The sequence below is a fragment of the Chlamydotis macqueenii genome, chromosome 2, assembly GCF_036417535.1.
Source record: "Chlamydotis macqueenii isolate bChlMac1 chromosome 2, bChlMac1.mat, whole genome shotgun sequence".
In the NCBI taxonomy this organism is placed as follows: domain Eukaryota; kingdom Metazoa; phylum Chordata; class Aves; order Otidiformes; family Otididae; genus Chlamydotis; species Chlamydotis macqueenii.
The window spans coordinates 30,782,219-30,807,374 of NC_141557.1; the positions used below are offsets into that span (position 1 = coordinate 30,782,219).

At 38.7% G+C, this 25,156-nt stretch overlaps 1 long non-coding RNA gene across 2 annotated transcripts in view; it reads left to right on the forward strand.

Annotated features, from left to right (window-relative positions):
• Positions 1-24,838, forward strand: part of LOC147601613 (uncharacterized) — a 50,260-nt gene extending 25,422 nt beyond the window's left edge. For both annotated transcript variants that reach the window (XR_015257909.1, XR_015257908.1), the window contains 3 exons: positions 4,276-4,393; positions 6,891-7,022; positions 20,400-24,838. This is a non-coding gene — a long non-coding RNA (uncharacterized LOC147601613). The remainder of the gene's footprint in view (positions 1-4,275; positions 4,394-6,890; positions 7,023-20,399) is intronic.
• Positions 24,839-25,156: the final 318 nt, after the last annotated feature.

Below are 25,156 nucleotides of genomic sequence, written 5' to 3' on the forward strand. Positions count from 1 at the left end.
ACAGAAGACCATAAACACACATGTGATATATTTGTATACTTTTTTTCAGTCAGACCCATCTGCACTCCAGCTCTTTTTAGAATAGCTAAAGGAAAATTCTCCATGCCTCGTTGGTGCATACAACAACTGTATATCAAATCCAGTATTTTTTGCAATGGTCACTGTGTTTGATTTGCATGCTGTAAACTTAATTCATCAGTAGAAATGACAAAGTAAATTAGACAAAACTGTACCTAGCAAAAATTACTTGAACTGGACAAAGTAAGGAAGTTAGATGAAGGCTCAGTATTAGAAATATAGTCTTTTAGTTGTCAGCTATGCTTTAAAAAAGTTATCCTTTCTTCTGTCATTTAACATAATTTTCCCTTTCCAATGTATTTTTTATTGTGATAGTGGTATTTGGAGTTCATAGGTGATGTCTTTTTTACCACACTGTATCTTAGTTACTTTTTCCTGACTGATTTTACAGCCAGGAGATACCTTTCGTCTTCTGACTTGACCTGCTATATAAATTAGAGAAGAGGACCTAGCAATTTCTGCATCAGCCATAATATCTCTTCTAGACTGGGTGTCTTTCTGAGAGATATGTTTCAGCTCAATTTAAGAACAGCAACAGATGGAAAATCCAGCACATTACTATGTCAGAATTTGTTCCAAACATTAATTGTTATCACTTAATATTTGTGCTCTGTTTCCAGCTCAGAATTGATGAAATTAAATTTCCAGTAGTTCCATCTTTAGTATTAAGTGAATAATGATAAAGTAACAACAATAAGAATTAACAATTAATTTTAAAGACTTTATTAGATAACTAAACAGAACTGGTCAAGAATATATTTTCCATGGAAAGTCTTACAGATTGTGATAAAGTGTCTTTCTAACCTTGAGCAAATTGAGCTTCTTCACTGTCTCAGCATAAGGCATATTTCCCAGAAGTTGTACCTTTCTTGCAGTTTTCTTCTGAGCCCATTCCAGTTTGTCAATGTCCTTTGCAAAGGATAAATGTTAGAACTGGACAGAGTATTCCAGGAATGCTCTCACTAATGCCATACACAGCGGGAGTATCGCCCTCCCTCAGGACTGCATCTGACATTTTAATCATAGCATCATTCTGGTAGCTTACTTTAAAATTATTATTTAAGTATTTTCTAGAGTACTTATTCTGGAGGATTCAGATCACAAAAAATAAGTGTCATGTAAATCCTTTGTCCTTGAGCCTCAGGTTTGGCCATGCAAAATTGTCTTGTTTTAATGAATCTATCATAATGAACACTCCAGATTAGCTCATTCCCCTTTCATTATCATTAATTGTTTGTCAAATGATTTTGTCACCTGTAAATTTTGTTATTGACAATCTCACATTTTCCAGACTTTGCTGTAGATATTGAATGACATTGGAGAAAGAACAGATCCTCACAGAACCACACTAGAAATATTTTCTGCTGCATGACTATTTGAAATCTATACTTATTTCTTTACTACTTCTATTTTAGACAGTCTTTTGTATGATTTCTGACAGATTTTTAATTGAAAATCTCAGCATTAATTAAGCCTTCTGCAATTTCCCCAGCATTCTGTAATTAAAAGATGATTAGTACACTGAAATAAACCACCTTAGCTTGCATCAAGGCTCTTAACAGATCCTGCCAATTTGGAAAAAGGATGTAATTGTATTTGTTCAGCATTGTTTCTAGCTAGTGCTGGGACAGAAAATACTTTTCATTAGCTTCCAGGTAGAAATAGATCTTCCTGTCTTTTTCTAGAAAAACAGATGAATGTGAGCACATCTGCCTTTTGCACATCATGATCCATGTTTTTATGACCCTTGCTGAGTACTGGATTTAAACAAGTAAACTAAGATCTTGCTTTTTCTCTATATACTAGAGTATTGTTTCTTGTTTTCCTCCATCCTCTACAGAGTTTTTCAAAGATACTCTCAGCTTCCTGTATCAACTGTCCGTATTTCCCTAGAGCCAGTTTTAAACTCGCTGCTATTACTCTTGGGTTTAGTTTTGTGATTTTTTATTGCTGCCTTCATTTTTTTTCTCAATCAATGGTACATTTTTAGGCTGAAGATACCTTTTAAGTGTTGCAAAGTAGTGTGTCTTTTGACACTGAATTTATCAACTCTGAATTATATTTCACATTTTCATGTTTAAATATTTCCTGCCACTTAATTTTGCTCACAGTTTTTCTCAGCCTTGGGAAATCAGGCGAAATATATACATTACTAGTAAAGTATTGCCAAGGCAGATATTGGCAAACCACATAGCTATTTCTGATGGGAAAAAAATAACACTCTCACTCTTCCCTTCCCCCAAATACACACCACAATAAGGCTAACAGTATAAATATTCCGGGTTGTTGGGTTTTCTTTTTACTCACCAAATTAAATCAATAATATTTTGTTTGATTTTCAAACAAACATTTAACATTTTAATTAATTTCTTGCACTGATTTGCTCTAAGGAAAGATTTATAGTAATTCAGAAGTTAACCCAAAATGCAAGATCATTTAGCCTGCTCTGACCCATTTCCTCTGTGATCTGGAAAAAGTCCCTTTGTCTCTCTGTGCCTCAATTTTCCACTAGGAAAACTGATATAACAGTTTTCTAATATAGATAGATATTATGTACATATGCACAAAATTATGCGATGATCAGGAAAGTATGCTGAGAAAAGTATATAAGTACCTCTGTTTTAAAAGCAAAAGCACTAAATGGATCTGTATCCATCATAACACTAAGTGCAGAAACATCACAAAACTGGATCTAGTGTTCTTTTGTTATTTGCATTTTGGAAAGTACAATTTAGAAGGGACACTTGTATCTCCGTTCCACTTCAGAAGTTCTGAAGTTCTTAATTTCAAAATTACACATTGCCTACACATGCATAAAGCAAAACATACCAAGGATTTGTTTTTATTTTCTTTCCTTCTGTATGAAGATACGAAAAACTGGATTAATATATTCTACAGGCTTGTATTAGGAGCACTGCAATTCATTTAGGCATCTGTGGATTCTTTGACTTTTCAGTGAGTGTCACAAAAAGCAAGCTTAGAGTTTGTAGTCTGGATCTTTAATTTAACAGAAACACGTGTTGAAGAGTCCGTATAGATACATATGTGACAACCTTGCTAAATAGGCTGAAGAGCATATCTTATTCCTTCCAAAATCAACAGTGAACTGGGATGAGAGTCTCCCTGAATTAATGTCTCATAAATAATTTATATGCTTTGAAAAAAAAGACATAATCACTTGGGGCCAAACTCATACTATCTCTTGGAGATTCACCAGTGGAATTGGAGAGAAAACAGAGACATAATCTTTACAGAATCACAGAAAAAATGGTGAATGCAAATGTGAAAACCTGCTTGCCATGTGTCTTCAAATTATCAGTTTCTAGTAGCTGATCTGACAAGCAAATTTATCTTTACACATTTAAAGCGTCCACAGGACAAACATTATCTGTTTTACCCAGGCCACCAAACATACTTCCTCTACTGCTGCTTCAGAAGTTATTTGCTCAGATACACCTCTTATATTGTGATCTCTAATGTATTATTTTTCCTTTAGAAAGAGAGAACATTTATGGAGACATCTGACACACAAGCTTTTCATTTTTGAAAGGAAAGATTTTGTCTTATTTCATACCAATTGTCATATACTCCAGCTCAAATCAAACTACGTAACACCTATCTCTAAAGTACAGAAAGTTCAACCTCCAAACCCAAACATCCTAAACCTTAGCATCTGATCCAGATTTCAAATGCTGAACTGCTGGCGTTTCCATTTCAGCTTGAGGTTCTGTGCAACAAAGAATTGAGACCTTCGGTGTTCATAGGTGGTTTTGCATGTCTACATGTGTGGACACCTAAGCAATTTTCACAGGGTTAAATAAAAATGAGCTTATATAATCAGGAACTTGGTTACAAATATCTACATTTATGAATTTGCCTGTTTGGCTGAAAATACCTTAGTAATTTTAGTTCAATAAAACATAACCCAGCTGTAACTTGACCCATTTTGAGTAGCTATACTTAAACTGGTGTTATGTTTTCAGTACTAAAGACTGATAACTTGATAGCTCCCCAGGGTTTGTTGGTTACAGTTTAAGTACAGAGTTGACATTACATGCTATTTTTCTGAAAATCCCAGCAGTAATATTACAGATGAGATACTGGTATTCGGAGATATAGTCTAATGATTAAGTTAGAGCGTGCATATCTTCAAACATACAGCATCATTCTCTAACCTGCAATTTTCTTCATTTTCAGATCCCTTTAATCTTATGAAAACATAACTGTAAAACCTAATGAAAACAGCAGTTCAGAAGCATTCTTTGGGCCAAGACAAAACCAGGCTGGATTCTGTCATCCTTGCTCACGGTGAACAGTAGGTTACTCTGTAAATAGTCCTCGTTATTTCAATATGAATAAAGGTCACCCAATTTGGTGCTTAGGGATTACATAGTAATTTTTCTTCTGCATTTCTCAGCATTTTTAGAAAGATGCATAACTCATTCATTCTTGTTTTCCAGTTGGGAAGCTGCTGTAATGTTAGATCAAATGAGTTATCCTGTATTGTTCAACAAGACAAAGGGAGCCAAGAACAGAACCTCATTTATTTTTCTGAGCAGATTTCAATAGAACAGGGTAGCATTCTGTTAGCATTTCTTTCTGCTTCTTTGACATTTCCCAAAAGGTATATTTTGAAGAAAACAGGTCTGCTGTATCTGGTTTTATTACTCTCATTTCTTAGCCCACCAATGGATGCAAGCAAAGATGTTGTCTGATCATGACAAACTTGTACTCAAAATGCAGAAGAAATAAATTAACATAGGTAGCAAATCTATGAATCTGAATGATTTAAGGCTTTCATGCAGATTAATGGAGGGTTTTATTCTATTTCCCAGAATTTATGTGTTTGTTTTCTCATAATAAAGGAAGTTTCTAGCTTCTGGTTGTGAAGATAGCCTTGACAATGTAAACCAACATACTTTCATCTTGTTGAGTCCTCATCCTTACCAGCTAAAACAATAGCATCAAGTGAAGCTAACTTCCCCCATTCATCTTACCGGAGTGTCAGCTTTGAAGCATAAACATGCACACTTAAGTACCAACACTGTTAACCAATTCACTGCTTATTAGCAGATTAAAAATTACTAGTCAGCACAATTAGACAGTGGCTGGATGTTTGTGATGTTCTTGACATGCTATCACTTGAAAATGTTGAATACACTATTAATATGAAAATAGAGGGCAATCTACTAAGTTTAAGATCCGTTTTTCTAAAATAAGTATCTGTGTGATGTTGCACACTTAAGTTTTGGAGTGCTGTTTAAACACCTCCTTCTTCTGAATAGCTACAATCTCCCAAACAGTGACTCTTAAGATTTCTCACCTATTCCCTACCTCTAGTTTTGGTGCTCTATAACCGCCAGGTTCCTCTGCCCTGACAGGGACTTCACTTCATATCACATATATGCTCAGCTTCTTTGAGAGAATGTTAAGCAAGAAGCATTCAAAATTAGTCCAAAATCACATGGATAGTCATTTATTCTGAACTGATTGAAACAACCAAGCAGAAAATATAAAAAATACGCTAACACCATCCTTACAGTATTGCAAGGATGAGGGAGGAGACAATGGGACCACACAAAACCTGCCTTCTCTTCTAAAACATCACAGATAAAAATAAATAATGCCCAGTTATTATACATCATGTTTTTTTCTCTAGAAAGAAAAACACTTTACTGATTGCTTCTGCAATGCTTACTACATCCATGTTACAGCTGAAGAAACTGAGGCATTAGGCTGAAAAAGGTCATTCAGCAGGAGAGCAACGGCAGAGACAGGAAAGGATGAAAAGTCCTAAGACAGCTCACAGTTTATTGAATCACTCTGCCTCTGGTCAGGTAGTATCTTAAGCATGCATTGCAAACTCTATTAACAGCTGCTGGGAAAAAAAGCTTATCTGCCCTCTGGCCCCCTTACCTTGAATGTCTGAATTATAGCATGAACCCAGAGCCAAAGCATCAAACAGAGGCCGAATCCTACCTTTTCTTCAAGAACACAAGCAATACTGTCATACATGCTTTGCTGTGCTGCCAGCCTGCTAGAGGACAAGACTGGTGGAGGAAACTAGCCTCTGTGACAAAAACACTTAATAAAGTCCCCAAACAATGCAAATGGACTGAAACAGGAACCAAAAATATATCACTGATTCTTGTTCAGTGTACTTTGGTTTGGACCAGGAGCAATTAACCTAATTGATACACACAGCAAGTACCTGATTCCTGGAAGTCTATCTATGTTTCCCACTAGGGATTTTCCTTTTCTTCTTACCTGCATTCATTTCCTGGACATAAGTTTACTGACAGCTTTTCTCAAATCTTTTCTCTGCCTACATCTTCCTGCCTCCGCCTCTTTCTTGAAGCCTCTTTCAAATCAACTTTTTTACACTAGAAATGCAGTTAAACACCTAATAACTTTTAAAAAATGCCATAGTATAAAGAAATGGGATGTATTATTTCATAAAGACACTTGGAGTGGGTATTTTTCAGAATAATAATATTTTTTATTTTCTGACAGTTCTGAGAGAACACCTGTGTTGTTGTGTTTATTGAGCAATACTTGACCTACATTCATTGAATAGCCATTGTGATAGCATTTAATTAAGTCCAGGTGGCTTTAAATGATGGCAAGCCTTTAAAAAAAATAAAACTCAAATTCTGTATTTACTTTCCCTGGAAAGTGTTTAGCTATTGCACAAGGATTCTTTGTAACTATTCTTATTTGGAAGGCACTTTTCACTTTCAAAGTGGTTAACAAAGATTTCACTAGGCATCACACAAGTTGCACAAGTATTTTGTTAATATATTTATATTTAGGTACCTTGGGGAGCGTACAGAAGCCACAGTTTGAACAAAGAGGACGAGTGAAGGGAGGAGAAGAAGATACCAGACCCCAAGCTGCTCACACGCTGATGTTCAGGACAGCACATGTGGGTGCCACATGAGCAGGTGAAACTCTAATTCTACATGTCTGGAAGGGAGGATAATAATTAAACCATCAGATGCGCTAAGTGCATCATGCTGGGACATGGCTACATTTCAGATGGATTGTGAGGCTGGAAACCGAAGGCGGTAACTCAGGAAGTGGCCAAGTTACAGCTGTAGTCGTAAGGTTTTCTGCGTGGTCCCCAGAGTGCCACGATGCCAGTCATGTCCTGACACACTCCTCGGTAACGTGCCAGACGTTTCCCAGCCTGAGGCCAGCATTGGACATCTTTCAGCTGCTAAGACTCAAAGATTTTAGCTCTGGATCTATTCCAAGGCTCCTCTCCCTGTACATGCTGCAGCCCTTCCTAGCCACCCGCCGCAAGATTCCCCGCTGCCGCCTGCTCCCGGGGACGGTGATTTGTCCGTTTCAGCGGGGCCGGGGCCGCAGCAGCAGCGGAGGCCGGGGCCCAGGCCGGGAGCAGAGCCCGGGACCGGGGCCGCAGCGGAGGCCGGGGCCAGGGCCGGCGCCCAGCCCTGCCCTCTGCCGGCTGCGGGGCGGCCCGGAGCAGCACGGCCGAGGGACACAGCCCGAAGGAGGGGGAACCCTGAGCAAGGCGTCGTTTCAGTCTGATTTTGGTTGTAGCCGCTTGCAGTAGCTGCAAATGGAATGCAGAGGGTCGTTAAGAAAGCCCGAGGAGCTACAATCTGCCCTCGCAGGGCTTTATGAGCAGTCAGAACTTTCATTGCACTTCAGCATGGCCTTCTGCATCCCTCTTTGTCCTTTCCTCTCAATTTTGGCTGACAAATATTGCCTGGATGCTTTTTAAACTATAATTTGATAGGTATTATTATTATTATTACTACTCCTCCTACTACTACTACTACTATTATTATTTCTTTTGAGGTAGAGGCTATCCTATCTGGACAACATGGATTTAGTCTTTGCACTGTAACTGAACTATTAACCTGAACCACACGGAAACACTACACCAAATAGCCATACATTTGTTCAGCTGGTTCTGGCCCTTTTTAAAGCAAAACTGGGGAAGTTTCTCAAGAAGAGCTACAGCAGGGGGTCACAGAGGGCACGCGCCCCTCCGCTCCCAGGCCCTGACCTGAGGAGCACCACGGGGCCCTCTTGTTTCTCCTGTCCAACACACACACAAAGTTGCTGGAGGGACCCATACGGCTGCACAGTCGTGTCCATGTGCGGCTGTGCGCTTTCATACAGTCTTTCCGTGCACGAAAATCAGAAGGGAAAACAAACAAACCCACCCTCCCGTGGACTGAAAGTCACAGCTCACACCATGCAGCTCGGCGTCCAGGACTGTTTCTCCTTCCACTGCTGCCACTGGCAGTTTTGTGGCTGCCATAGGTTGCTTCTCTTAAACATCTGCTTCCCCTCCCACCTGGGCTGAGGCATCTGTATTTTCAATTACAAGCTCTTCTGGGTGAGGATGATGTCTGTCTACACACTTGCAGAGTGTTTAGCACAACAGCCCTGATCTCTCGTGTTGCCTCTAAGACCTACGGTCGTACACCACTAGGAATAAATGCATGTGGATTAATATTTTACTCCACTGTTTCCAGTTGAATACAAAGCAACTCAGAGCTTTGCCTCTCATGACAGAAATCTTGCATATCAGGAGCCCAAGCTATTTCACAGACCACCTGCCTTTTCTTAACCAAGTGCAGAATTGACTACTAGGAATCCCAATGTGTCTTATGTGTTATTAATAAAGTTAACATTTCTATTAAATACTACCCTCTTCTGGGATTCTTACCCAACCTTTCACAATAATAAAGAAAAAAACCTTTCTGTCACATTATTAAATGTTCAGTTGCAACAGTATAGAAGACTCTGGTAGCATAATGCCATATTGGCATCTTTCCAGTGTGGGAAATTTTTTCCATAGTTTTTTTTTCAAGTCAATTTATTGCAAAACAGTTGCTTTCTGTAATATCACAGATTTATCCAGAGTTTACAATGCAATCATTTCTCCTTGCTATTGGAAAAGATTTATTTAGCCAGTTTTGGCCTTCATTCCAAAAGGCTGAATGCCAAATCATTACAGTGTATCTGGTGTTCTGTTGTCAGAAAATATGATCTAGCATTAAGATACTATTCAGAGACTCTAAAAGCCAGAGAAAATAATTGTGGTAAATCAAAACCTCATAAATACTTTATAAAGTTGTTTTTAATGTCTGTCCTCATGTGTGACAAAAAAGTACCAGTTTACATGCAACAAGAATACATGAGTTTTGAGGCTTCATTTCCTATATCGTCTAAGTTTTAAAACAATATTAAAGTCTATCCCATATAGACACAAAAGTCAAGCAGTTGTTGTCACATTATATTTTCTGGTACTACTGCACTTCAATAAACCAAAAGACGGCAAAATCACTTCTCTAGACTTAACGCCAAATGACGTATTTTCTCTTTTTTTTTAAAAAAAAAAAAAGATACTGAGAGCCTAACATATATATATATGGCTCTGAAGCTGAGGCAATAACTGCAAGCACATACACCCAGGCAATGCTCAATGTGGTTAAAGAGAAGCACATGCCAAAGACTTAGGAGCAGCTGGCCCTGAATTTTGGCCTCTACAAACTCTGTGAAATAGAACATATGTGTGGACTAGGTTTGACTCCCTTCAGATGCTTCTGGAACACAATAATATCTCACTGGGTAAGAAAGCTGTTCTGTCTTCCAAACTACCTATGCCAATAACTTTTTTTTTCTATCATCTCCACCAAAAAATGCAAAACAATTTTCCTGTGTAGCACGTCAGGGTGACTGATAACAGCTATCACCAGAAGCTTGGGGATGGCAGTATATCTGGGATGGATATAAAACTGAGTCTGTCTAGAGGCATGGGAAGCATGGGGGAGCAACAGGCAGAATAATAAACTCAAGCAAAGATCATGTCCAGATCTTCCTCTGTAAATATTCCACTTATTTTTGGAGCACCAGAAATCTATCAATAATTTACCTTTTAAGGTTGTAAAATAGGTTGTAACCTGTGGGCCAGGGAATCTGCTACTTCACATCATATTGCATATGAATTCAGAAGCAGCTAACAAATACAATATGGAGAGGTGCTTTTTGCAAAGAGGAAACCACAGAGGCCAGGAGGGAGGACTGGGTTGGGAAAGGGGGTCGAGCTTGGACCTGATCTAACTCAGTTGCCTCTGAGCAGTTTAAACTGTGGCCATAGTCCAAAGGAGGAGAGACTTATTTAATCACTGTTATGCATCACTGGTAGAAGAAACTAAAGGTAGTGAAATCCTGCCAAGTTCTGATGTTCATGGTAAGCTACAGAAGTAATAGCAGTTTGGTCCAGCTGCTTTTTTTTGGGACTGTCTCTCCAGTCAGGAGACTGATCTATATGTTCTGAGGTAACCAATAATTTTTTGGGCCTGGCTCAAAGGAAACAGATTTTCATAAAAGAAATGTTGAGCACTTTCTGAATATTAGGCAACTTTAACAATGTTTCATGTTGAACACTCAGAATCTGACAATATTCAGAGTCTTTAATCAATTTTGAAAATTCTGGCCGTCATATGGACCTGTTTCTGGTAAGAGTAGAGAGGTCATCTCACCAAGAATCCCAAATAGAGGAAGAGATAATCTGGGGAAGACTGTATACAGTCTGTCTACTTATACCCTCCCACCCAAACTTTTAATACATCCTAGTTCCTATTACATCAGTGTGTTTTTCGAGTACGCCAACCCCTCTGCTGACTCGGCAATGATTTTTTAAAATCTCCCAGAGGTAGAAGCCTTAACAAATCTGGAATAAAACGCCGAAGTTTTAGAAGAGCTTGGTTTTGAGCTGTATATTTAGTTTACAGTTGAGCAGACTGTAAGTATAATTATAAGTTAATTACTCCAGATTTACTAGGATTGTGGCGTAAGACCTCTTCATTTGGACACTGTCTTCAACAGTCCTTAAATACCCTCATAGTTTGATGATAAGGCTGAAGTAGAAAAGGAAATCCACTAGCAGTGAAAAGGGAAAAACATGCAACATAGAAGAAACAGAGTTTACTCCAGTTAAATTCAGCTTCTAATAAATACAAGTAAAGCTTTGTACCAACCACAATTATTTTTTTTTCTGAAACATCCTATTCAACATATTACGTACACGCACTTAAATACATCCTTACAGTGTAATCACACTGAAGTTTCATAGCAAAGCAGTAAAAATACACAATTTCTAATATTGCTACCTAAGCAATGTTAATTCAGTCCCCATAAATAAATACATGACATTTACTGTCTTGCACTAGGCGATCCCATGCTGTATTTTCTTAGAGTCTTTGTTTAATAGGGGCTATTCTTAGCAAGCGTCTAGTGAATATTCCAGTTTATCTATGTAATTCAAGGTGTGACTTCATGGCACATTTTGGTACACAGCTCAGTATTACTCTGAAGAAAGAATCTATGTTGATTCGCTCAGATTTCACAATGGCATTAATTTGTATAGCATTTCAGTCAGCTACAAATTGTGACAATACCCTTATAAGTTCAGGAGAAATCACCATCCACGTTTTTATTCAGATGTAATGGAGATACAGACATAGCTAGAGCTGGCAGACCAATTTCACACATGTGGGAATGATTTTTTTTTAAAAAGTCTATCACGACAAGTATTCTGTAGCTTTTAAAATTGTGGTTCTCCATCGAGTTTAACTACAATTGTGAGTGTTGAGTAGTCCTGTTGCTTAGTCCCCCATAGTCTCACAGAAATTGAACAGCACACAGCTTCTGACTGCGTTTGACAAGCCAGTTTTAATAGAGTCACCTGACACCACTTCCCAGCATGCACAGGTAGGAAGAGAACCCAGATCATCAGGACACCATGGTGCTGCTGTACATGTAAGATGGTCTTTCTACCTTCTGCCATTCCTGACTTGTTCAGCACACCTCCTTGCCTCTGCAACAAGCAAGAATGACTCCTGTTGCTACGAAATCCTGATTCACTCCTTAATGAGTTCACTCTGTACGCTGAAATTTTCTCCTGCTGATATAGTAGCTAAACATGTAAGCAAAGCCTTTTATAATTACAGATGCCAAAAGAATCCAGGTTATCTCTTTGTGTTCCATAGGAAATTCTGCAGTTAAGAAATGTTGAACGTGCCCCACAAATCTATTAAAAAAAAAAGCTCTCTGAAGCTGATCTGTTTGTTTTGATTTCAACTTTTAGAAGTGTTTGTATTTTTTAATATTGTACTTAATTCAAAATAAGAAACAAGATGACAAGAAATATCAAAGCATTTCATTCTGAAAATAGGGAAGCAAAGTCATGCAGAGGCATCAAAGTACCTTTTCCTCCCCTGTCACCAAAGGAAATCTTTGAAATGAGCAGATATTACTATAAATTATCTGAAGCTTCACTTCTGGTAGAATCAAAATTTGAAAAGTTCAGAATCACAAAAATATTATTTTATGTTGTTTGTGTATATGTTATTTTCCCTCAAAAACGCAAAGCAGAAAATAATTTAAAAATCTGTTGGTATCATATTACCAACCTCATGATTAACAACAGTGTTGGAACGCTGAGATCCTTTGCAAACTTCAGCCACTGGGAGTTAATGGAGTTGCTAACGGCCACAGGAGGATTTGTGTTAGGGTTTCCTTTGCTGTCAGAGAAGAAATGGTGACACCCAGGAACTCAAGAGCCATTCAAGACCCTGGAAGAAAGAATCCCCTCACAAAAAAAAAAAACAACCCTTCCTTTCCCGTAAGGCTTCATTCCTTCATCTTGCTGCTTTGTCATGCTGCTCTGTTCATTCATCTGAGTCCTCTCCCTTACTCTGAGCTACCTCTGGCGTCCTACAATGTTGTAGTGGAAGACAGACAGTAGTCATGTCTGAGCACAATGGCTGTGACCACTCTTCTTGATGGTGAGCAGAAATCCTATGTAATTCCTAAGCGCACTCTACTCTATTGTCTCCATCAAAACCAGACCTTGTCTCAAGTCTAGCTTGGTATTCAGACAGATACATTTTCAGAGGGCATATAGTGAAAATACAGAGTTTCATTTATTCAAGTTTAGTGTTGTTAACAGTTTTTATAATAAGAATATTCTTAACATCCCTGGCATGATAGTTACTAAAACTGAAACAAGAACAAAATAAATGAGATTTCCCATTTAACTTTCCAGGAACCCAGGGTAGTTTTGAACAACATGAATTCTTGGAACCTAAAGATCATAGACTCATGGAATGGTTTGGATTGGAAGGGATGTTAAAGATCACCTACTTGCAACCCCCTTCCATGGGCAGGGACACCTTCCACTAAAGCAGGTTTCTCAAAGCTCCATCCAGTCTGGCCTTGAACACTTCCAGGGATGGGGCATCTACCAACTCTCTGGGCAACCTGTTCCAGTGGCTCACCACCCTCACAGTAAATAATTTTTTAGTTTAAAAATATTATCCCTTGTCCTATCACTACAGGCCCTGTTAAAAAGTCTGTCCCCATCTTTATTATAATCCCCATTGAAGTATTGAAAAGCAGCTATAAGGTCTCCCCAGAGTCTTCTCTTCTCCAGGCTGAACTGCCCCAACTCTCTCAGTCTGTCCTCATAGGAGAGGTGCTCCAGCCCTCTTATCTTCGTGGCCCTCCTCTGGACTTGCTGCAACTGATCCGAGTCCTTCTTATGTTGGGGGCTCCAGAGCTGGATGTAGTACTCCAGGTGGGGTCTCACCAGGGCAGAGTAGAGGGGGAGAATCACCTCCCTCAACCTGCTGGCCACGCTCATTTTGCTGTGGCCCAGGATGCAGTTGGCTTTCTGGGCTGCAAGAGCACATTGCCAACTCATGTTGACCTTCTCATCCACCAGCACTCCCAAGTCCCTCCCCTCAGGGCTGCTCGCAATCCACTCTTTGCCCAGTCTGTATTTATGTTTGGGGATTGTTCCAACCCACGTGCAGGACCTTGCACTTGGCCTTGTTGAACTTCATGAGATTCACACAGGCCCACCTCTCCACCCTGTCAAGGTCCTTCTGGATGGCATCGCTTCCCTCCAATGTGTTGACCACACCATACAGCTTGGTGATATCAGCAAACTTGCTGAGAGTGCACTCAATCCCACTGTCCATGTTGCCAACAAAGATGTTAAATAGCACTGGTACCAATACCAACTCCTGAGCAACACCACTCATCACTGATCTCCACTTAGACATCAAGCCATTGACTGCAACTCTTTGAGTGCGACCATCCACCCAATTCCTTTTCCACTGAGTGGTCCATCTGTCAAATCTGTGTCTCACCGGTTTAGAGACAAAGATGTTGTGTGGGACAGTCTCAAGATGATACCATCCTACAGGTCAATTCCAAACAGAAAAGTTTTCATGTCACCCTGCATAAAGATCAAAATATATTTTCAGCACCTCTTTCTCTAACTTTTAGAAACTATGAGTAAAATTCCTTAATTATTCTCTTCTATCTCCTCTTTCATCTCCCCCAGTCAATGAGAAATCTTAGGATAGTAGTGACTTTCACATTGTGAGTCTACAGTTATTCTATACTTAGTTGTCATTTCTTGCTGGTGTCTTCCGAACATGTAATTTCCTTGTGAATTTCCCTTAAAATACTATTTGACTTGAGAACTATTTTGTGTTTATGAAGAATTAAGATCAAATTCAGTGAACGCAATATAGACTGAATATTTGCAACTGTATGTAAACTTTTACTCCACTGTACACTCTCTGACACATCACAATGACAACAACTGGGCTCCAAGAGTAAAAGGTAAAGTGTCTTTCACATCCTCTGTGAAAAAAAATCCAATTTTTATAATATGAATACATTGGCCAATTGTCAACGTCAAAGACTTTTTTTTTCTAAAGCTGTGAAAGCTTCTACATTTTGAAAATCTCTTTCCGCACTAAAATTCTAGGAGGTGCTAAACATTAGAAAACAGATATAATCTTTCAATCTCCATACAAAATTGGCAGTTATATCATTCAAATTTTAGGTGTGAGAAAGCCTATATTTGCCTACGAGGATATCTGCTGCTCCTTAAGCCACAGTCCTGTCTAGGGTGAAAGTCAATAGTCAACAAACACACCGTGTAAAATTATCTTTATTTTCTGCTCTGAAACATACAACTTGTCTAATGAGAAGTTTCATGTAAGCAGAATAGTTTTAGGACTGATTACACTTTGTTTCTACTTTAACTGCTTTTCATCCAGTTTTTTAATTTAAAACCCTTTTTTGTCATGAATGTCTTGTTCAGTGAATAATTTCATTTTTTATAAAGAACTTTGGAGGAAACAGAGGAGGAAAAAAAAACCAAAAACAAACCCAAGAATTGCCATGATGCATTGTAATTGTAATTGAACGCTTGAGGGGTGATAAGGAGAATATACAGGCTGCTGAGATAACGCACAGTAAATAGTGTTTCACTTGCCACAGAGCGCCTGGCCCAAAGTTTTTAGGCAGCGCTGTTTAATGCCTGCACCCTGCCCTGCTCCATCAAAGAAGTATGGTGGAACCAGGTATTCTAGCCCATAGAGGGGATTAGAGACACAAGACAGGATGACATTTGTCAATAAAATGATGCAAAACAGATTACATTTTTACATTTTATCTATTCTATGTCTCAAAAGGAAATAACAAGATAAGGACCAAATTACAAATTGCCAGCTGAGGGAATTCCCAATTTCTGTTGCAGTCATGCTTTTTGAGTTCTGAGTGTTTTACAAAAGCTTAGAGGAAATGCTGATGAAGATAAAAATTGCTTTTAGTTGTTAGTTATCAGTGAATATTTCATACAGTGGGTGGATAGACATAGAATGAAGGGAGAATGAAAAAAAGGAAACACAATGCTCTCAATCCAGACAAAAAAAATGAGTACTAACACAGTAGGTGGTCTTCCTAGTGAATCACTATCAATGCCTGCACCATCTGGGTTTTCCTTGGAGGTCTCCTATCCAAGAACTGGCAAGACCCAACCGTACTTAATTTACGAGACAAGATCATAGCCAATGATGATATGAATGCAAGCACATATAGTAACATCTGTGAGGTTTACTAATAATGTATGAAACAACTGGTGTCTAAGTAGGCTTTTAGGGAAATTGTAACACCTTCATGCAATTCTGTCAGTGAACTTTCATGGCCTATTCAGTTTACACACTATTTTCCTGGGAAAGGTACCCAGTAAAGAAAATAAGATTTCATTTTTGTTGGAAAAAATATAAAAACTTTTATTTACTACACATGGATTATGCTTTGAAACTTCAGCATGTGCCCATTTTTTTTTCTCCTGCAAAACATCCAGAAGCAGTAGTCAAGTGGTAGCATAGTTGCCTACAAAAATTGAGTTAAACAAAAAAACCCAGAGTTTATGCAGAAAATAAACAAAGATTTTGTGTCCAAAATCTTTATTTTATTAATTGACTTAGCTTTTTACTGCAATGTAATTTTATCTTGCTTAGAATTTAACAGAGAAAAATGTCTATCCATGTTCAAAGGACTGTAAATAAGAAAATAATATTTTTTAAACCCTGAAACAATACATACAGAAGAACCTAAATTGCAAACAGAAGTATGTAGGTATAAAGCACTATAAATGACAACTGAAAGCAGCAAGTTTTTCAAATCTCTGAACAGTATGGCTGAGTCACCAATATCCCATATAACTCAGAAGGAAACTGATATATTTCATGATTAATAATTTCTTAACAATATCCCGAACTAGAAAGGTAGTGGAAAATAAAGTTCAGAAGTTCATATCCAGGTTTAAGACAAACTGAGCTGAATTACAAGTCACTGTAGTTCTGACCTCCTACTCACTCATGAATTTTTCATGGTAACAAAAAGTTTTTATTCCTACCCTTTTAGAGTTAGTAATTTGGCTACTTTCCCAAAGAAGCATTTTTCTACTAACCTAAATATTACCTACCAGGTTTTTTTTTCCCCTTCTTTATTATTTTCTCATTTTAATTATTTTGAATTCTTTTTCCCTCTTTTTTTTTTTTAATAAAAAGATCCACTGTGCAGACTTTCACAGTTCCCTAGAATACACAATAAAGAGGCAAGAGATGAAACTTTGCAGCCAATGTCCACCAACAATGGGCAAGTTTTCACTTAGCTTCCTCTTAAAATCAGAAATACATCTGGCTTGTCTAGACACAAAAACTTTAGGCACTCAACTTAGGAGCACTACCTCTGCATAAGGAGAGGATAGGAGAAAGATTCTGTAGCATCAACAACTTAATGGTGAGAAGACTTCCCTGTAGTTGAACCAGGCCTCAGGCTGTGAGAAACAGCTTAATGCCTACTAATTCAGTGGTGCTAGGGATGACATTGAAGACTGGACTTAAGAACTGGGAATCTCCGTCAGCAGCACTGCTAGCTGCTCCTGGGTAGCTACTCTTAAGCATGCCTTCTTGAGAGCAGTTGCCCAGTCAGCATGCGTTTATGAAAGGCAGGTCCTACTTGACTAACCTGATCTCCTTCTATGATAAGGTGACCCACTTAGTCGATGAGGGAAAAGCTGTGGATGTTGTCTACCTAGACTTTAGTAAAGTCTTTGACACCTTTTCCCACAGCATTCTCCTGGTGAAACTGGCTGCTCATGGCTTGGATGGAGGTACTCTTCACTGGGTAAAAAACTGGCTGGATGGCTGGGCCCAAAGACTTGTGATGAATGGAGTTAAATCCAGTTGATAGCCAGTCACAAGTGGTGTTCCCCAGGGCTCAGTACTGGGGTCAGTTCCATTTAATATCTTTATCAACGATCTGGACGAGGAGATTGCACTCTCAATAAGTTTGCAGGTGACACCAAGCTGGGCAGGAGTGTTGATCTGCTTGAGGGTAGGAAGACTCTGCAGAAGGATCTGGACAGGCTGGATCAATGGGTCGAGGTGAACTGTATGAGGTTCAACAAGGCTAAGTGCTGGATCCTGCACTTGGGTCACAACAACCCCATGTAACACTACAGGCTTAGGGAAGAGTGGCTGGAAAGCTGCCTGTCAGAAAAGGACCCGGGGGTGTTGGTCGACAGCTGGCTGAATATGAGCCAGTAGTGTGGCCAGGTGGCCAAGAAGGCCAACAGCATCCTGGCTTGTATCAGGAACAGTGCGGCCAGCCTGTACTCAGTGCCGGTGAGGCCACACCTTGAATACTGTGTTCAGTTTTGGGCCCCCGACTACAAGAAAGACACTGAGATGCTGGAGCATGTCCAGAGAAGAGCAACAAAGCTGGTGGAGGGTCTGGAGCACAAGTCTTATGACGAGTGGCTGAGGGAGCTGGGGTTGTTTAGTCTGGAGAAGAGGAGACTGAGGGGAGACCATATCGTTCTCTACAACTACCTGAAAAGAGGTTGTAGCAAGGTGGGTGTTGGTCTCTTTTCCCAAGTAACAAGTGACAGGATGAGAGGAAACAGCCTCAAGTTATGCCAGGGAAAGTTTCAATTGGATATTAGGAAAAATTTCTTTACTGAAAGAGTGGTCAAGCATTGAAACAGGCTGTCCAGGGAGGTGGTTGAGTCAACATCCCAAGAGGTTTTTAAAAGATGTGTGGATGTGGTGCTTAGGGACATAGTTTAGTGGTGGACTTCACAGTGCTGAGTTTACAGTTGGACTCAATGATCTTAAAGGTCTTTTCCAACCTAAATGATTCCATGATTCTTTACACCTCAGGCTGGTCTCTGCATCTTGAAGTCAGCAGTTCTTATTACACTATTGAAGACTCTTAGTTTAGCTCAGGTGTTGCACTCAGTTGTGAAAGCACAATTCTTACCTGCCTGCAGTATACAGGGGCAGTTTTACTGGTGGCAATAGAAATAACAATTTTTATACTACAGTTATATAGTACTCAGAATCTACAATAGCCTTCCAAGACTATTAATGACTATTGCCTTCCCTTCTCCATGGCAAGAAAAACACAGCAAAACAGATGACATCTTCCTGCAAGCAACTCATTTCCTATAGGTGAAACCCTGCAGAACAGAGCAGATGTCTATGACAAGATGACAACATGAGTCATGGACTCATCAGTCATTCTGGGCCCAACTCAGACACAGATACCCTCTTAACACATCCGATATTTTGCGAAGTTTGCTTTGTGTGTCTGAATGTTAGCCTTACAGACACATTTAAATTTGATCTCTCTCAAACCGATTTTTGTCTAGTTCTAACTCATCTGCTTTTCCCTGTTCCTATCACAGATATTTGCCTCTTCTCAGTTATTTACAAAACTGTTATCAATGATTTGGATTGTACTGTTTCAAATCCTGCAGTCTTTCATAAATATTGAGCAGTCTTTTTTAATTCTTAAGATGATATTAAGAATTCAGATGCTCACTGGTTTAGGTAAGGGAGCAGAAAAGTACGTATGGAGTCCCAAACAAGCAAAAGTCAGTGTGTTCACTGCTCGCAGATGTCACTGGAAATTTTCTTTCTGACTGACAGGCGCTGCACAAAATGCAAGTTCAACTTAAGAATCAAGGTAAGGATAATAGTATAGGCTAAATAATATTTAAAAGAAATAAATAAAGCACTGTTAGTGCTAGAACACATTGTATTTAAACTAATTTTAATTCATATGAAAAAATCAATCATTAAAATATTATTTCTCTCTGTATTAAGAAAGCAGATAAAAACTCCAACAGAAGTTATGTCTTTCCACAAAGGTACCTTGATCTGCATTATTTAAAGTCACTGGGATAGAAAGGAAACCTCTGCTTCTCTAGGTACTTTATTTAGCTAAGAATTGATAATAAAACATAAAAAAAAAACCTAGCCATTTTTTAAGATTTGCAAACACACAGCTAAAGACCATACAAATTTAGTCATACATTTATACATTTTCAGGAACAGATCTGAGCACTAAGGCTGTTCTGTCTTTCAGAGAGGAAAGCAATAGATAAATACCGTATTCACCTTTTCATCGGCAGGTATGAAACAGGGTAAGGAAAGAGCATTTTGAAAAACACAGGGTTGTTTTAACATAGAAGTCAAATGCAGCTCCGTTACTGAAAATACACCTATGCATTATGGGTATCATGTCTATGTTGCAGAGAGAGTTGCATTATGCAAATGCATACTCCTTCCTCTTGCTTCAGTCCCAGACTGATTCAGACATATGGTTTGCAGAATGCTTGCAACTGTCTCATTTTTGGCACTTCAAATACAGGAAGCAATACGTTATTTGTATATTCTGTTAGGGACTAATACAATACAAAGCCCACTGAAACAGCTCAACTTTGGATTATACCCTTCAATTCTCTTCTGACTAGTCTACATTATTTCCTGAAAAACCATCGCTTCAATTTTTTTGTAAAGGTAGTTTGACAGCTGCTTTACTGGTTATTACTAATCTTAAGGCTTTTCCTGTATTGTTCTGCATTTACCCTGCAATTTTTTTTCCATCTGTGTTAGGCTCCAGACCTGATCTCAGCAAAGACGACAGGAATCTTTCCATTACTTCATGACAGACGATTTAGATTGGAAACCAAGTCTACCCTCTGGGGTGAGAAGTGATTTGCATGACTTCCAACTAGAGAGGCTCCAGTCCGCATCAGGACACTTGGCTATCCCACCACACCCTGGTTTCTGAGTACTTGTAGGAAAGCTACAGATTTGCTGTGTCAGCATGTTAGGCAGCAGTGCTTGTAAAAACAAGACATAAAATATATTTCTCTGATTCAGTGTCAAAAATGCTTATATGTCATTTCCAGTTACATTTTGTTCTAATATGGCTTAAGTTACTGTCATTTAATAACAATTTTATTTCCAATATACTTGTGTTTCAGTCCCAGTGCCTTTGTAAAAATCTAACTGATCACAGAGAGTACAACGACAGTAAATAATACACCTTCGTCCTTTTAAGCAGTGTGCATTGGTCATTAATTTACCCATTGTAAAAGGACACCTTTTTTTTTTCAATTCTGTCTTCCAAGATCTACAGTAAGATCTTTTCTTCTAGGAAGAAAACAGGTTAATAAATAATCCAAAGTCTGAGGTTTATTGGCCTTTTTTGTCATTCACTTCCAGTGGGAATTATAGCAAGGAACAGTTGCCCTTGTTAACCTGCAAACATTTTTCACTCAGTTAGGTCATTGCCTCTGGCTCAAGGGTCCAATTTTCCTTTCATTCATTAAGCACATTGGGAAGCGGAGTTCCTAACCCTTTCCAGTCTAAATGTGGAACAATCACATCCCCTCACAATCAAGTGCCAATGTGCTGGGACCTTTACGTTTCACTGTGATCTCTCAGTGACGCAAGTTTTTAACAATTGAAGGATATTAAGTCAAAAAGTTGTTTTCTAATTGAGGAGCTCAGGGGATTTCAAATAATGAACTCTTATAAACTAGAAGCTGGTACATGTGCCTTTCCAATTATTTTCGTTTAAAATCAGGCAAGAGGGCACTGCTAATCTCAGAAAGCAAATTCCAGAAGTTCTGCCTAGGAATTAAGGCCATGAAGCGTAACAGTTGAGCAGGCATAAACCATTATTGCTTTGGGGAAATGAAATGACATAGTCTCATATGTCATTTTACCGGATGGTGTAATAGCTAAAGAACAATGTAATTCCCATTTTTAAAAGTGTATTTGGTATCGCTAATTCACTTATTCCTTTTGGAGCATTCATAAAGAAAGAAGGGAGAATGACTGTTTCCTATTGGTAAAAGACTTTGCTAGAGAGTCTCTGGATGCAGAGATGGATGAATGATCGATGCTGTCCGGTAATGAAAAGCTAAACACTTGATTTCTATATAAATAGACCTCTCTATGCACATCACTGACTGTGCCAAAATAAAAAAAAAAACCCTTTTATCTCTGTAATAAGTTAGCAGCAATGTTTAAAGAGGGCCAAGCCTGTAAGATAAGCAGAAAAATCACTAATCCTTTACAGCCATATAATTGGAGATTTTGTGAAGTAGAATACTTTAAAATGGGAAAGAAATAATTCAAAGGGTAACTTCTGTAAAATTGCTCAGAAGAGACTTTGGGATATGGGAAAGGAGAAGACAAATGAGTGAGAGAAATGTCAAATATGGAAAAGAAGAGCTTGAATTTCACATCTTCATCTGATTTCTACTCCTGAGTCATTGGGAAAAAGTACAGGAAGGATTTCTCAGGAGCCATATGTAATTATTTCATGGCATAGTGTGGAGGGGTAAACTGGAAAATAAATGCAGTTAGGACATGAGATAAGCACAGTATGAACCAGAATCTTGGCAATGGAGGACAAAGGGAAAGGGATGCAGACTGAAGACTGAGCAGAAGGAAACAATACACAAGGGTCTGGATGTGTGGGATGCATTTAAATAACAACTCAGCTGCAGACAGAGGAAGAGAAAGGTTGACATTAACATTGGCGTTAAACAGAAAAAAAGAAAAGAGTTGATGGTCAGAGGCTGGCACAAGAAAAGCTGCTGCAGATTTTCGTCTTGAAAATATTGAGCTTATTGTGGTCTGTGTACAGATTCCCAGAAAAGTTAGCAGACATGTCAGGGGAAGTAGGATATTGTTCAGTGGGGAGAGATGGAAAGGAAAATTTGGGAATTATGTCTTGGCCAATTGTTGAAGAAGTTGGAACTAAGTCAGATTTTCAGGGAGGTTCCCAAAGAGAGGGAAAAGCAAAACTGGTGTCTTTTAAAAACACAAACATCCAGCTTCCTTGCTACTTTGCACACCTTATATGTCAAATGTCAACATTTTATTATTTCTTAAAAAGGAGGGAAGAAACATGTTTTGTTTGAACCATGTGACTGCTTACATGTAGATAGCAGAAGTGAAGACTTCAGCTAGGAGACCTTAGACACACACATTTTGAGGTCTTTCCAGAATAAGATACCAGTGCAGGCAGGCTGTTTAGCACTGTTACACTCTCAAAGGCTCAGAGCTAAGTTAGGCAGGAGACTGGTCAGCAAGAGAGTAAGTCAGAAAAGTTCAGAAGCCATTTTTTTCTTCAGTTGGGATTTATCAATAATAAATTGTTAAAGTTTATATGCGTAAATACATTTAAGTACATATGCGGGGTGTGGGGGGTGTAGAGAGAGATATCTGTATCAATATAGTTATAGAGATATAATTCCCATCTGTCAATGCTGCACCAGATACCGGCATGATTCCAGAGCAGGCTCTGGTCTCCTGTTCAACTGTGTTTGCATCCAGCCCAGCAGAAGCACCTCCAGGTGAACCGGTGGCCAGAAGGAGCAGCTGGAGGATGCTCACTCCCATATTCCCTGCCCCATAAGATCCAGGACAGGCAGACTTCCCTAGGAGAATGAGATTCTTAAGGCTTCCAGTCTACTACTGACTCCAGAACAACTGCTTTTTTTTTTTTTTTTTTGCCTTTTTTTTTTTAAAAAAACCAAATGTGTAAGTCTTTTCCTTACTGGAATTAAAACAAAGAGTCTCAAATTTGTATGTGTGGCAGATTTATGCTGGAAGAATTCAACTGTCTCTCACATGGTGGTTGTTACAAAAGTCTGATCATCAGAGGTTCAAATTCTTGCTCTGATATAAAGAATGGTTCTTCATCCAAACAACAACAACAAAACAAGCTGAGTCAGATCTATCTCTTTCTTCCAACCTGAACCATAAATATTTTTTCTCTTGTCTGTTGCTCCCCAAAAGCAACCGAACAAACCTGATGCAGTTCTAAAAGCTTCAATTTTGACTAAACATCGTATACTTTGGAAACTCCAGTGCAGTGAAGTTTTTGACTACTCAAAGCTCTTTGGAGTGTTTGATGGACACCATGAGGCCAATGCCATTTTCCAAAGTGCTCCCTCTGAGTAGAGACTTCAAGTAAAGTCGTCTGAAGACGAGCATACTATTTCAAAGAGAATGTCTGAATTTAGTTTTGTGTGAATTAAACTAAATTTAGAAATATCCACATACTCTGTGAAATGGGATTGCTGCTTTCTGCCCAGTTCCAGTCATAGACACAGGTGTTACTGGAAGCTCAAGGGTCTTGGCTAGAGGATAAACTGAATGATAAAGAATGATGTTGCTGTAAGCTCTCATCCTAAAACCTGTGATGCTGCTGCTGCACATTACACACTTTCAATGTCAGCAGTTACTATAATTTTACTGCAGGTATGCTGTTATTTGCTGGTGTTCCTAAAAGCTCAGCTTCTGGAATCTTGCAAAGATACATGATCTTAAGTGCAATTTTCCCCTTTAAAACAGATTTAGGTTTGTACTGGCTGCAGAGAAAAGTTTTAAATTATGATTCAAAATGCTCACCCATCACAGAGCAGATGGAAAGGCCTTTCTCTTCAATACACTTTTTTAAAAGTTCATGAATTTTAAAGCAGTTTGCTGAATTTCTGGAGCCCAATTCATAATGTTTGAGTGCTCAGGTTTGGCAATACTTTATTTTTTCTTTGCCCACACACAAGCTGATGCAAGCAAGTCATGAAAAAGGGCTGAATACATCTAGTTATAAAGCTCTGCCAAACTTTTGTTTGCTGACAAGAAAAGCATCTTGGAAAGGCCTGAGAAGCACTGAAAATCTTTTTTCCAGCTTTAAAAAAAAAAGTCTAAGTTGCACCTCTGTATTCTAGGCCACACAGACTGAAATAATTTCTGAAATGGAGATTACACAGGAAAGAATGTCCTCATATACATTTGTTAAAGCACTGAAATACAAATACAGTACTGATTCTTTACATTATAAGTCAATGTTACGCGACAAACTTTAATTCTGTGAGTGTATATGGTAAGAACAGATTGTACTAGTCTGTTCAGGAAGAAACACTTGTAGGTTAACTTCTTGATCGCATTGAGAAATTATTTAAGAAACACTGTAAAAGCTGTTTACACTTTCCACTATTATACATAAATATTTGTTTATGGAGCAACTGTGTGGTGCTTTGCTTTTGTCAGCAACTGGAAACTGTTACTAATAACTACATTCAGGGTTATAAATGCCGTAACCCCTATCTGACTCCATGCAGTACTTTCCAAGAAATTGCAAAGTGAGAACTCTGGCCTGAGCTTCAAGGAATAGTTATGCTGAGATACACAAAAGTGTTCTGTGAGAAACTTGGTAAGTGCTTTCCATACTCCCCATTACCCCCGTCTCCACAGCCATGTAGAGGACACTGTAGCCTTACACAAAGGTGTGTTTACAATGTCAGTCAGCCAGAAGTTTGAGCCCATTCTTAAAATCAGACCTA